We start from the raw sequence: 14,505 nt of genomic DNA, 5'->3' as shown, positions 1-14,505 counted from the left end.
CCTGGGTTCTTACTGCCTCTGTGTTCTCCTTGGCCCAGTCCTCACTGCTGAGAGGCACAGAGTGGACCCCTGATGTTTTCCAGAAATGAATCTTGACCCAGGGATGTAATGTACAGCATAGTGACTATGGTTAATAATACTGTGCGGTATGTTTGAAAGTTGCTGAGACTAGACCTTAAAAGTTCTCATCACAAGAAAAAAATTTTGTAACTATATATGTTGATGGATGTTCACTAGACGTGTTGTGGTAATCATTTTGCAATATTTAGAAATATCCAATCATTATGTTGTACACCTGAAATTAATATAATGTTATGTCAATTATACCTCTTTTTTTTTTTCAGGAAGATTGGCCCTGTGCTAGCATCTGTTGCCAATCTTCCTCTTTTTTTCTTTTTTCTCCCCAAAGCCCCAGTACATAGTTGTGTATCACAGTTGTAGAGTTGTAGCTCTTCTATGTGGGACACCGCCTCAGCATGCCTTGATGAGTGGTGAGTAGGTCTGCACCCAGGATCTGAACTGGCAAACCCCAGGCTGCTGAAGCGGAATGCATGAACTTAACCACTATGCCACCGGGCTGGCCCCTCAATAAAAAAATATGGGTCCATTTTGCCATCCAAAAAAATGGAAATGAATCGTGAACCTTCTAGAATCCCTAATTTGCATCCACAGCAATATTTGTACACGGGCCTGGCTTTCTCCGGAGTCATGTTTCCGCAGATAGCTAAATGTTTCCTGTATATATCTTCACACCCCAAGTTAACAACCCTTTCAACTTCTGCTACAATTTTATCTCTCACTGGATGGCCGTTTTCCACCAAGTTTTTATTGCTCCACAGAATAACTTTGGATGTGGTAGAGATGAAAACAACAAATTGGCCTTTTCCTTTACATCACCCTCATAGGGTGTATGAATCAAATTCAAGTCTCAGTCAAGTTACATACTTTTACATATCTTGAAACTTCGGGTCACTTGTGAGTGGTCAGAATTACAAATGTTAATTCCTAGATGCCAGGGGTCTACCCCAGGGCTGGCAACTATGTGGCCCAGATACTGTTACTTCTGTAACTGCCCATAGCAGATATCACTAATCGATTATAGCTGCCTTTCCTGCTAAACCAGGGCTTGGGTTCTGCTCATAATGCATTAGGTACCCACCACCAGCTGAATTGAATTGGCATAGCAGCTGGAACCAGTCTGCCATTTCTGACCTTCTCCATCTGTTGAGTGAATGGGTTCTAGATGGGAGCCTGCTACCCCAAGGTGTGGCCTTTACTGGACAGAATTCACCCTAGAGTGGCTTCACAGCGAAGTGATGACCTAATTTTTTGTTTTCCTGCAGGAATATCCTGAGATCGTCTCTTGTCTGTCAGCAGCCAAGGTGTTTGCAGGAGATTCAAAGAAAACAGGTCAGTGTTGGTCTGGGTCCATTGTGTGGTGGGGACTCTGAAAGTCTGTGTGTGGTAAATTGTCTGAAGTCAAAGTCTCTCTTGGCCTTTAACTGTGGGCTGGGGAAGGATGATGGAATGGGATGCTGAGATTTTCTAGATGTCTCTGTGCCTTAGCTGTTGACTTTGAATTGATAAGCTCCTTAAATTGGGCTTTGGGGGCTAGGAGAGAGTTACCCACCCCCGCCACTGTTTCTGATTGGCGGCTGGCAGTATTCTTAATTTCTTTCTCAGCCACCCTGATCTTACGGGAGAAAGCCTAGGGAAGCAGGAGAGGCCTGTAACTTCCTGCTTCCTGTCTCCTCCCAGCAGGCTTGGGAGCCAGGGTGGAGGACCTCCCACCAGCCAGCCAGAAGAAAATCTGTGGGAATCTGACCAATCCTACCTGTCTCTGTTCCTCTATACTTGCGCTGCAGGAATGCCCCCTACCCTCCGCTCTGCTAGGACCCTCCCCAGGGTCCTCCCCTCTGCTCCTCCAGGCTCCTGGGGTCTGGCTGATAGCATCTTTGTTCCCAGCACTTGTGCATCCAGGCCCCTGTGGAGCTGGAGGCAGAAGCTACTTAGGCAGCCTGTGTGGATGGTGCTGATTCAGGTTCCGTGGGAGTGCTGCTTACAGACCTGGGCCTTTTTTTGTTTTAATTTATGTGTGTTTTATCCTTTGGCTTCTTCCTGCTGGGTGATTTGTAAATCTCTTACCTTCTGAGAACCCGGCAGTGTGGTGGTGGGGGTGGTGGTATTGGGAAGGATGGTGCTGGCTGGTAGCTTATCTTGCCAAAAGATCCCCTTCTCTTTGAGTCCCTGCAGATTATCTGATGTCCCAGGAGTGGCCATGAACCTCTTATTGTCCTGCCATGCTTTGCACATTACACTCAGGATGCCAGTATTCCTATTTGTCATTATCATCATAGGCCGCAGTTTTAGACTCTTTACATATGTCTACAACTAATTTAATTTAAATCGTATTAAATCTTAGTCTCATTTAATTTTCACAAGAGTCCTGTGAGGTGGCTGTCGTTTGCCCCTATTTTACAGTGGCAGCAGCTAAGGTGGAGAGGGTCTGAGGCTTGCCTGAGACCACATCTTTAGTGTTAGCGAGAGCCTCATGGTCTTACTCCCACCCCTCCGTGCCTGCCCTTCCTACTACAGTCCTGCGGCCATTCTTACCAGGTGCTAGGAATCCTTTCCAGGCCCCACCTGAGCCTGCTGCCACAGGAGTGTGGGAGCTCCCATTAAGTCTTCCTCCCTCTTCCCCAGGGCCTGGGTGGGTGTCTGCTTTCATTCTCCCTGCTCTGGGATTTGGGCCCGGCCTGTGGACGGACTGTGCAGTGGAGTCAGGCACATGTGCCCGAGCTAGGGAATCAGTCTGGTAAAGATCAGGTGGCGGGGAGGGAAGGATTTGAGGATGAGTGGATGAGCATCCTTGCTGCTCAGCACGTCCTGGCTCCTCGCAGTACGTCCTGCCCCATTACAGAGAGTCTGCTTCTGGTGGGCTCTGCCAGGCAGAACTGGTGGGGAGCTTCCCAGGAAGCCTGTGTGGCCTTGGGGAGACAGGCGGCCCCTGACATCACCAGTCGTTTCTAGCCGGATGACCGTGCTCCTTCTGTGCATCTGTGTGGAAGCCAATGTGAGGAGACCTGAGTGAAGAACTTTCCAGACAGAAAGTGTGTCATCTCCTAAGGCTGTGGCCTCAGCAGGCTTTGGTTTTGCCATTTTTTGCCCTGCCATGAGCCTCTGGAGTGATGACCAGCTCCTGGGTGGGGTTCTCGTCTGGCTCCTGCCTCTGCCTCCGCCTCCAAGTGGCTGTGTGACCTGTGCAAGTTAATTGCTTTGCTCTGGCTGGTTTCCTCACCTGCCAAAGGGGAGTCTGGGTGATCAGTTGCCATGCTTCCTCTTGGCTCTGATAAAGATGGTTTCCGGGGTGGGACCAGGGTGCATGCGTGGGTTTGGCTTCCAGTCCTGGGGCTTCCCAAATACCTCTTCCTCTCACAAGTGCCTTCTCTGCTGCTGGCTTGGAGGTGGATGGAGGAGGAAAGAAGGAAGTTAATGAGTAAACCAGAGGCACTGATTCCTGATAGACGCTGGACTGGGGGCGGAGGCTGTTTACAGAGATGGTCGCCTGTCTGTCAGTGGCAGCGTCCTGCGGCCTGACTTCTGTGCAGTGCCGCTTCTTTCATTTTAACCGGCTCCTGCCCCTGCCTGGTGCATTGAGGAGTTAGTAGGTTCCATTGGTGGACTCCAGCTGACAAGTTAATAATTTCAACTTTAGTTATAGCCACAGCCTAATGGAATGAGAAGATCTGCCCAGGTAAAGTCCAGCTTCCAAACCCTTTCCCTTCCCTTGAACCCAAAACACAGGGAAAAACTCATCCTGAACCAGGCTGGGCTCTTGAGAGTGGGCGGAGCCCGAAGGAGCGCCTCTGAGTGTCACAGCCTGTGTGCTTCAGTGGACACTCCGGAGCCGATTAGTTTTTGATGATCCGTTTAATATTATCTCTGCTTTTGCATTTACCACACCCTTCTGCCCTCTTTCTTCCTTCCCACGCCCCTTAGAGTAGTTGGAAATTAATTGTACTTTGAATGCTTGCTTTCTTCCCGAGAGTCTCGTGACTGTTTCTACACTCAACTGTCAGCATTTGTTAAAATACCTGACCATGTGATGGGAACAGGAAAAGATGGGGATGGAGAACAGCCCGGGTGTCTGAAGAGCAGGCAGCTCGGTAGATCCCCTGGAATCCCCCCATTCACTGGGGGGGCTTGGCTATCACTGCAGGAACGCTGAGGGTCGCGTGGCCTTGGGTGCAGGATCTTGGTGAGTTCTCGGCCTTGGCCTTAGCAGCTTAGGGCTGCTACTAATCCTTACAGCACCTTTGTGCAAATTTGAAAAATTGACTTTCTTCAGGTTAAAAAGAAAAATTAGAACAAGTATACTATTGTAAAACCTGAGCAGTGTCCACCTCTGCCTGAGACAGCCTTCTAGAGCCCTCGTGGGCAGCAGCCCGGCTGTATGTATGCCTGTGCTCACCACGCCCCCACCATCGTGGGGTGCATGTGTTGCTGGCAGCACACACATTCTCCTCCCAGTCCCAGTGAGGGAAGTGTGTCAGGTTCAGAGTCAGGAGAGGGCCAGGGGGTGGGAACAGGCCTCTGAGAACAGTGGACAGGTAAGGGAAGTGATCTTGGGGTTGCTCAGAGCAAGGTTGGAACAGGAGGTGGCCATACACGTGTGTCTCTGTGTCAGTGAGTGTGTGTGTGCTTGCCCTAGCCTGCGTGTGGCTGGGTGTGCCTGCGTGGGTTTGTATGGGAAGTTCTCCTGCATTGTTCTGGGACTCAGCTGAGAGGCCCACCTGAGCCCTTACGACAGGTCAGTATATACCTGTGACATGGATGCCCCCTCCTTAGAGGGCAGTGTAAACTGGAACACAGCACCTGGCAGCCCTGCCTGAGCCCTCTCATCTGGCCACCTGTCACAGTATGGAGACTCCAACAAGCCTTGGGGATGGTGGTCCCAGGGACAGAGGGAGTAGATTCTGCCTCAGCAAATCCCCAGCCGCTGCTTGGGCCAAGCCTTATAGAAGGGCTCAGAGGGGCAGGGTGTTGAGCTAGTTTTGAGTGGGGGTGTGTGTTTTTGGGTGTGTGAACATGTAGAATGACATGTTTTGTTTTAGAGAAAGTGAAGTAGAGGTCTGGGCTTGCAATTTTCCCCTTCTCTTACTCGTGGGAGATTCTAAACAGCTTTGTTTAAAAACTGGACATGCAGATTGCAGAGACCTAAGTGAGGAAGAGCCGTTGGGTCCCCCAGGAAGGCAGTTAGGTTTGAAGCCAGAGTTTGGATCTCTATGCAGCCCGTGGGACCTGGAGGGTGGGAGGGGGAGCTCTTGGAGCATCCCGAAGGCATGAGTCACTCCACGTTAGCCACTGGTGCAAATTGGCTCCCACTTGCTTGCTGCTGGAGGTGGGCAGCGGGGGAGGCAGCTCCAATCCAGGGTCGTCACCCACACCGCAGGCTGTGGGCAGCAGCGAGGGAAGCGGGCTGGAACTGCCTGTCTGGGCTCTGCCCCTCTCCCACTGGTAGACAGAGAAGCTGGAAATGGTGGTGGCCAGTCGGCCTGTGTCTGTGAAGGCCTCCTTTGAGGGGTAGTCAGTGCCCACAATGCAGGGGGAATAATACAGGACACCATCCAATCAAGGCAGGGCTGGGCGGAACTTTCTCTGAGGACACGTGGAGGAACCCAGGGGAGATGGGGCTGGTCCTGGAGGGAAGGGGGGATTTAGAGAGGCAAAGAAGGGGCTCTCTGAGTGGTTGTTGCAGTGGTGGATGGTGAGCTGGAGGCTGTGGTAGAGATGGGCGTGGCCTGGAGATGACCTAAGGGAGACGGGGCGTAGCTGGCAAGAGAGGGTGGGCTCTTCACTATGGGGCACCTTGACTCACCCAGAGGACGTTCCAGTTTTAGGAGGTTAGCAACGGGGAGCCAGTGTTGGCCCCTAACAGGGGAATGACAGGATGAAAAGAGATTTGTAGGAAAAATTAATTTGTAGCAGAATTCAAGGTGAATTTTTTTTAAAGTACCTTTTTTTTGTTGTTGCAAAAATAATGCAAATTCATCATACTATTCAAACATTACATAAATTGTAGAAAAGGAAAATCTCCTATAATCCTGCCCTTTGGAGATAATCGCTGTTAATACTTTGGCTTATATTCTTTCCAGGTATTTTTATGATAGACTAGCATCCAGCTGTCCACCTATCGTCTTGCCGTCTTCCATGAGTAGAATTGTGTTATAGTTACTGTTCGGCCGCTTCTTGAGCCGTCTTCCCACATCAGTGTGTGTAGACCTCATTCTTTGGAATAATAGCTGCATAGACGTGCTGGATGAGTTTTGTATCAGTTATCTATTGGTGCATAACAGACCTCTCCAAATTTAGTAGATTAATGCAACAACCATTTTATTTGCTCACAGTTCTGTGGGTTAGCCATTTGGGCCAGGCTCGGCTGGTCTCCGTACCTGAGCTTATTAACGCGGTGGCTCTGGTTAGCACCGGGTCAGCTGGTGGCTCTGCAGGGCCTGGGTGGTCCCAGAGAGCCTCTCTCTCACGTCTGGTGATTGGTGCTGGCTCTTAGCTGGGCCTCTCTTCCCCCACGTGATTTCTCATTCTCAAAGAAACTAGCTTTTTAGGTGAAAACGGAATCTCTGAGACCTCTTGAGATCCAGGCTCTGATGTCTCACGATGTAAGAGCCATCTCCTGCTTGGTCAGAGCAAGTCACAGGCCCAGCTGGAACTCCAGGGGTGGGGGGAAGTCTCCACCCCTTGGTGGGAGGCTGGGAAAGTCACATCAGTGGTCTGTGTGTTCAGGGGTGGGAGGGCATGGTCTGCAGTCCCTCCATGTGCCCAGACAGAAGAGAATTGGAATATTTGGGAATAGACCCCACAGATCTTTGAAAGACAGCACAGGCCCCTTCCTTCTCAGCCCACTCTTTGCCACAGATGGGTCAACCAGGGAAACTGGCGAGGGCAGGACAGTTCATCTTCCTGTTCTTGGAGGTGGGTTCTGTGGGTGTGTGGTGTGCGGGGCTTGTGCTAGCAGGGGTTTGGGGTAGTCTAGAATCGGGGTTTGTAATAGACGACTGCCCCTGCCCTAGGGCTCTAGGTGCTGTGGAAGTCGGGCTGGAGCCTTCTGTCCGCTGGAAGCTGCCAGGAGCTTGGCTGCTCAGCAGCCCCTGCTGATTTTCATGGCATCTCTGAAGAATATGTGTCAGTGAGTGACAAGTCTGTAAGAAGGCCAGCTGGTCACCCCAGATCCAGGCCTCTGCTGGGAACTCTTTCATTCATTCCCCCAGCAAATACTGCACCTACTGTGCTCCAGACTCTCTCCCCACCCCTCACAGCCTTAGATGTGAACTAAGAAGACCCAGGTCTGTGTGATTCACAGACTTCACTTATCCTTCTCAGGCAACTCGCAAAGGACTTAATATTTTGACCTCCCACAATGTATTCATTTTTATAGTTTTCTCTTCTTATCACCTGCCTTGGTAGCTCTTCTCTCCTGTGAAATGTCACACATGGCAGGGAGGCAGAAGGAAACAGGGGAGGAGCCAGCTCGGCATCATTAATGAGTCCCCCATCCCGGTTTTGAGGACGCTGCCTGGAGCTGCTGGTGGAGAAGTGCTGCCCAGTGCTCTTTGTTCATCAGACTTACCTCTCCCTGGAGAGCCTGGTCTGGACTTGATGAAATACACTTTCTTTTTCTTTTTTTTTTTTTTTTTTATAATTTTATTTATTTATTTTTCCCCCCAAAGCCCCAGTAGATAGTTGTATGTCATAGTTGCATATCCTTCTAGTTGCTGTATGTGGGACTCGGCCTCAGCATGGCCGGAGAAGTGGTGCCTTGATGTGCACCCGGGATCCGAACCCGGGCCGCCAGCAGTGGAGCGCACGCACTTAACCGCTAAGCCACGGGGCCGGCCCCTGAAATACACTTTCTTAGTGCAGCGATCTCCTTTTGCCTGTCACCTGCCTAGTGGTTTGTGCGTCCATCAAAAAAGAACAAAGGCTGAGTGGGCTTTTGCATTTGAAAACCCCTTGGTGTTTTATTTTCTCCCTGCTGCGTCTTAGCATCTCTTGGAAAAGAAGTGTTTTGTGGCTGAAAGGTTCACTGTTGGTGAAACAGTACAGTCCACACCGCACGCTCAGCCTCTGGGCTGGTCTCCTCCTCCTTGACTGTGCTGCGGGAGAGTTGACCCAGTGCAGCGAGAGGACTTGGCGAGCGCTGTGGGGTGGGGACACTTGGGAGCCACCCTGAGGCATCTGGGTGGCATCGGGTGCCGGCATTGTGCTACCGTGGTTGCGTTAGTGGTATCTGACCAGGTTATGGGCTTAGTGTGTACCAGTGCTTAGTGTTGGTGAAAACGTGCAAGGCTGACTCTGCAAACCTTGAGAAGTCTGGCTTCACAAGCCAGAACAGAAACCCAGCAACTCCTTTTGGCCACGGAATTGGAAAACTGGATGGAGGATCTCAGCCTGTGCCAACTGAGGGTTGGCTGGTTTGAGGCATATGGTAGGTAGAGTCCCCCTGGGCAGAGACCCAAGAGGCCCCTCTCTGGTTCCTAACTTCTCTGCCCATGCTTCCACCCGGTTGCTGGTTCTTTAGGCTGTGAGAATGGCATGCCCAAGAGTCATAACATCAATGGGTAATTATCGGGCACTTCAATTCTTTAAGGTCTGAGGCATCTTCAGCCCAGGAGCTCTGTGTGATGAGAGAGCGTCAGCCAATGTAGAGTTCAGAGTCCTGCCCTTTCTGTTCCTGGCTACCAACTGTCTTCTCAGTTTTATCTGGTTCTCCCATGCCCCCCAGGGCTTGGTCCCGGAGCATCCCAGGCCCCGAGGAGTGGGCTCTGAAGGCCAAATAGGAAGGGACGAGATTGCTGGTAGATGCAGCAGAGCCATCTGTGGAGGACTCAAAAGAGACGCCTGCCTTGACCCAGCTGGGAAGTCTCACTGCTTCATAGTCACACCTAGTTGGACGTAAAAATGGCGTCACCTCTGTTTATCATCCACCTTCCTCACCGCTCATCCAAATGACTCTTGCTTGTTTAACAAGTTTAGGTGTCCCTGTAGGGTAAGGATGGCCCTCCCCTGGGGATGCTCAGTAGACTGTGCCTTGGGCTCTGAGGGCTGTTCTGCAAGAAAACAGCAGCAGCTGCATCTCTGGAACATGTGTGTGACTTCCCCAGAGGGCCACACCCTGCTGGCTGATGGCGAAGTTAGAGATGGGTGGTCACGCCTCACTGTCGCCTGCCCAGGGCTGGGTGAACTGGGAGATGTTTGAGCCAGCCCTTGGCCAGGACGCTGCAGGCTGGAGAAGCTCAGGCAAGGTGGGCCTCCTTCCACAGAGCTCATGTGCTGACGTTTGGGTTGAGCCCGACGCACGTGGGAAAGCAGTCTGAGTCCTGGAGTCGGAGCACCTGCATCAGACGGATTTTCTTCTCTTCTGGGAATACTTTTGGGGCCGCTGGACGTTGGGGTGCTTATGCCAAGAGGGGAAGCCTCAGAGTTGTCCCCAGGCCTGGGAGACGGCTGGCAGCCCGTTTCCTGGGTCGTCATCGCAGCTGGTTCTGTGGCGCTGTGCCCATCAGCTGGGTGGGGGGACCTGACCCTCTCTTTGGGGGCCAGTGTGTGCGGGGATGGGGTGGGCTCATGAGGGTGAGCCCCACCCTGACTCTGGGACAGAAGGTGGTTCTTTAGACTGCAGGGCCATTCTCCTTTGGACCACCCCCCCCCTCCATGTGCTAGCCTGTTATTGCCAGAAAATCCTCACAGGCATTCATGGGAAGGATGGTGCAGGTGAAAGAAACACCTAGGAAGGTGCTGTCTATTTTGTGGTGGTGGTGGTGGTTTTATTTTATTTTATTTTTTGGTGAGGAAGATCAGCCCTGAGCTAACATCTGATGCCAATCCTCCTCTTTTTGCTGAGAAAGATTGACCCTAGGCTAACATCCGTGCCTATCTTCCTCCACTTTATATGGGATGCCACCACAGCGTGGCCTAACAAGTGGTGTGTCAGTGCGTGCCCGGGATCCGAGGCTGCGAACCCTGGGCCACCAAAGTGGAGCGTGCGTACTTAACTGATGCGTCACTGGGCTGGCCGCTGTGATAGTTGTTTTATTTTATTTATTTATTTATTTGTGAGGAAGATCAGCCCTGAGCTAACATCCATGCTAATCCTCCTCTTTTTGCTGAGCAAGACTGGCTCTGAGCTGACATCTATTGCCAATCCTCCGCCTTTTTTTTTTTCCCCAAAGCCCCAGTAGATAGTTGTATGACATAGTTGCATATCCTTCTAGTTGCTGTATGTGGGACGCGGCCTCAGCATGGCTGGAGAAGCGGTGCATCGGTGCGCACCTGGGATCCGAACCCGGGCCGCCAGTAGCGGAGCACGTGCACTTAACCGCCAAGCCACGGGGCCGGCCCTGTGGTAGTTGTTTTAAATCAGATGTCTTGAACACGTTCTTGATTCATGTCAGGAACTGAAGCATTAGATGCTGCTGCACCCTAAACCCGTGGTGTACGGGACTGGTCCCCCCAGACCCTGCTGTTCCCGAGACCCTGAAGCCACCCCGCCCTCCCCACGTGCCAGGATTCCAGGCAGGTTCGCTCATGCTGCCCCAGAACTGACTGACAGACTCAGGACCTCTGCAGCCTCTGTGGGCGTTCTCTGATAGGCAGGGACACTTCTGATGGCTCCCCTCCACCGCTGCCTCCTGATTCCTTCTGAAGGGCACAGGCCTTGATCTTGACCTTGAGGCTTTTCCTGTGTCCTCATTGCCTAGCACTTGGTAGGCACCAGATATTGTTTGAATGAATGAAGATGGCATTTGTGATGTAAAAAGAAATGTGTCCCTAATCTGGCCCATTTCTCCAGGACACTTAGAGGACTTGCTTGATTTAAAGCCTGTCCATCTCCATAATCTCAGGGGTTTGAGATGTCTCCAGGGAGGAGGCAGGACCCCCGCGCCCCCCTTCAGTCAGGCACTCCTTGCTAAAGGCCCACAGCTCTGGGAGGGAGACTCACGCTGCCTTTCCCTGGGAGGTGAGAGGAAGTTTTAGGAGAGGAGGCCACTGCTGGCAAGTTTCATAGCTGAGAAACTGAGGCTGGTCTTCCCAGGGTCTCCAGGTGGTTGAGCGGAGGAGGCTGGAGCCAGACTGTCTAGATCCCGACCCTGAATTCTGTTTCTTCTGTCTCCCCTACACCCATGCCTGCTCCCACTTTGTTCAGCTCACCCAGGGGTACCTCAGAGTTCCTAGCGCCCTGTGTGTGAGGTGACCTCGCAGGGCCCCGGGGGCAGCTTTGTAGGAAAACATGCACCCAAAATGGCCAAATCTGTGAGGACTTGAGAGAGGCACGTGTGGGGTTATTTTGGGTTTGATGGGCCGGGCTCAGATCTCTCTGGCATTCCCGGCCGCTGGCCTCTCAGAATTGACCAGAATGGAAGGATGATAAAAACTGAGACTCCAGGAATAGCTGAAGAATTTGTCATTCTTAACCCCTGTAAAGAGGTGCCGCCCCACTCACAGCCCAAGATGAAGATGGGGCTGAGGGAGGTGCTGGTATGGAGAGGGGGAGAGAAGGAGAGTTCCAGGCAGTTTCCTCTTCCTCCCCTGGGAGGGGGGGTGGCAAGCACAGTGTGTGGCTCAGGGCCAATCTGATAAGAGAGCCGGATTTAGAGGCCGGTGGCATGTCCCCCGCCTCCACCAGCCCATTCCTGCCTCCTGGGGGTCGCCCGGTAATTCCCACTGAATGGTTCAGTGGGTCCGGCTCTGGATCTCTCTGACTGTCTCTTTCTTTTTCTCTGTCCCTTTCAGACCTAGGCAGACTCAGGACAGCTCTGGCCTCCATCCTCAGGGAGCATTCTCTCTTCCTCCTTCCCCAGAGTCAGGCCCAGAGTCACTTTTGCTCAGTGCACGTGAGGAGATGCGTACCAGCACCTACCCTGCAGAAGGTCAGGAGCTCAGTGACACCGGAAACCTGCCGTTGCCCTCCAGGAGCTCGAGTGGACGTGTAGAGACAAGCACGTGTAGACATTCTCAGACTCGCTGACGTCATCCAGAGCAGAGTTCATAGTGCTGTAGCCGGCAGAATGGGTCCGTGGAAAGAGCAGTCCACTGGGAGTCAGGATGCCTCACTGGCCTGGCCAGTCATGGCACTTCTCTGGGCCTGAGTTTTTTTCATCTGTAAAGTGAGGAGTCTGATCCCTGAGGTTGTTTCTGGTTTAACAGTTATCTGATTCCAGGAGTCACAGGGAGGAAGAACTGTCTCAGATGGGTAGGACATTTTTGTTGCCTCTGTTCTTTGTTCCCAACAGGGTCCAAGGGTGGACATCTCAGCTGGGTCATCCCCATGGGGGATCAGGCTGAGGGCTCCGATGACACAGCTGGGCCTCAAACCTCTCTTCTCTTCTCTGGACGCTCCTGCTTAAGAAAACTGCAAAGTCTAACTTGACGTTCAAAAAATCAGTTACCCTTGTCCAGGACGATGTGGTTACCCCTTGGCCTACAAGATGAGGTCCAAATGACTGCGCGAGGACTGCGGAGCCCGCTGTGAACTAGCACCTGTCCCTGCCCAGCCTCCTTGCTCTCCACTTAGAGCTGCTTTGTCCCTTTTGTTTCTGTGATGCCCGTTACCTGTAGGCCCTGCTCCCTTCCCCACCATGTCTAGTTGCTTGAAGTGCCCCTCCCATCCTCCCAGCTTTCTCTCTTACCTACATTGTTTTAGCAAATTTGAAAATTCCTGTGGCTTAGCGGTTAAGTGCGCGCGCTCCGCTACTGGCGGCCCGGGTTCGGATCCAGGGCGCGCACTGACACACCGCTTCTCCGGCCATGCTGAGGCCGCGTCCCACATACAGCAATTAGAAGGATGTGCAACTATGACATACAACTATCTACTGGGGCTTTGGGGGTAAAAAAAGGAGGAGGATTAGCAATAGATGTTAGCTCAGAGCCGGTCTGCCTCAGCAAAAAAAGAGGAGGATTGGCATGGATGTTAGCTCAGGGCTGATCTTCCTCACAAAAAAAAAAAAAAAAAAAAAGAAAATTTGTTCAGCTGTTATTTTTTCAAGTATTTTTCTTTTCTCCCTTCTCTCTCCTCTCTTTCCAGAACTCTAATTACGTGTATATTAAACTGTTTGATAATATCCTATAGGTTGCTGATGCTCCATTAATTTTTTTCAGTCCTTTTTCTTTCTGTGCTTCATTTTGGATAGTTTCTATTGTTACGTCTGCAAGTACAATGATCTTTTCCTCTGCAGTGTCTAATCTGATGTTAATTAATCCCATCCAGTGTATTTTTCATTTCAGATATTGTATTTTTCATCTCTAGAATTTCCATTTGAGTCTTTTTTTACATCTTTGATTTGTCTCTGCATCACGTTTATGTTTTCCTCTGTGTTCTTGCACATGTGGAACATACTTGTAATAGCTGTTTTTCATCCTGGCTTACTAGTTTCGTCGTCTTTGTCATTTTGGGATCTGTTCTATTGACTGATTTTTGTCATGGTTATGGGTCATATTTTTCTGCTTCTTTGAATGCCTGCCAATTTTTGATTGGATACCAAACATTGTGAATTTAATGTTGCTGGATTTTGTTATATTTCTTTAAATAGTATTGGACTTTATTCTGGCATGCATTGAAATTGCTTGGGATCAGTTTAATACCTTTGAGACTTGCTGTAAGCTTTGTCAGGGTGGACCCAGTGCAGCCTTTAGTCTAGGGCTAATTAAGTTTCACGACCAAGGCACCACCCTTCTGAGGACCCTACACAGTGCCTTGTGCACTGTGAGGTCTCTCCACTCTCGCTGGTGGGAACGTGACCTCTTCCTGGCCCTGTGTGCGCTCCCCAAATTGTTTGGCCTATTGCTTTCCACTGACTCTTTTCCCAGTCTTGGGAGCTTCACCCTACACATGTGTGGATCAGCCAGAGATTCAAGGGGACTCCTCTGCAGATCTCTGGAGCTCTCTGGGTGCAGTGCCCCCCTCTCCAGTATGCTGCCCTAAAAATTCTAGCTCCATGAACTTAAATTTTGTCTCCTCTACTTGGTGAGACCACTGGACTCCATTAGGATTCCTCCTCCTGTGCCGCTGGGTGGAGCTGCCTCCAGGCAGTAAGCTGGGCAGTCAGAGGACTCACTCTTCTTTCCCCTCTCTCAGGAAGTACAGGGCTGCACTGCCTATGGTCCAGGGTCTGAAGGAGTTGTTTCATGCATCTGTCCGGCTTTTTATTGTTTAAAGGGGGAGGGTAAAGCCAGTCCCTGTTACTTCCCCGTGGCTGTGAATGGAAGTTCTACATTGTTGGAAGCCTCACCTGAGGCTCCATCCTTCCCCACCGGGGCAGGTGCCTCTAGTCATCACTCGTGCAAGACCCCACAAGCAGCATGTTCTTTTCCCCATAGTTTTATCTGGTTTGTTTTTTCTCCCTCCAAGTAGGCTGTCTCTCTGAGCACAGAGATGATATGTCATCCTTCTTAGTATCCCTTGTACCTAGCCCGGTGCCTGGCATATAGTAG

General features: G+C 51.2%; 1 protein-coding gene across 4 annotated transcripts in view; it reads left to right on the top strand.

The window, feature by feature from the left end:
* TSPAN9 (tetraspanin 9) overlaps window positions 1-14,505 on the top strand; it is a 202,134-nt gene that overhangs the window by 5,167 nt on the left and 182,462 nt on the right. For all 4 annotated transcript variants that reach the window (XM_087442895.1, XM_087442893.1, XM_087442891.1 and 1 more), the window contains exon 2: window positions 1,344-1,410. The gene's annotated coding sequence lies outside the window, so the exon portion shown is untranslated. The remainder of the gene's footprint in view (window positions 1-1,343; window positions 1,411-14,505) is intronic.

Source organism: Ceratotherium simum, chromosome 17, assembly GCF_057802395.1.
Source record: "Ceratotherium simum simum isolate JZ-2026a chromosome 17, ASM5780239v1, whole genome shotgun sequence".
Lineage (NCBI taxonomy): Eukaryota > Metazoa > Chordata > Mammalia > Perissodactyla > Rhinocerotidae > Ceratotherium > Ceratotherium simum.
Note: the sequence above shows the minus strand (reverse complement) of the source record. Positions and strands in the feature narration are given on the sequence as shown.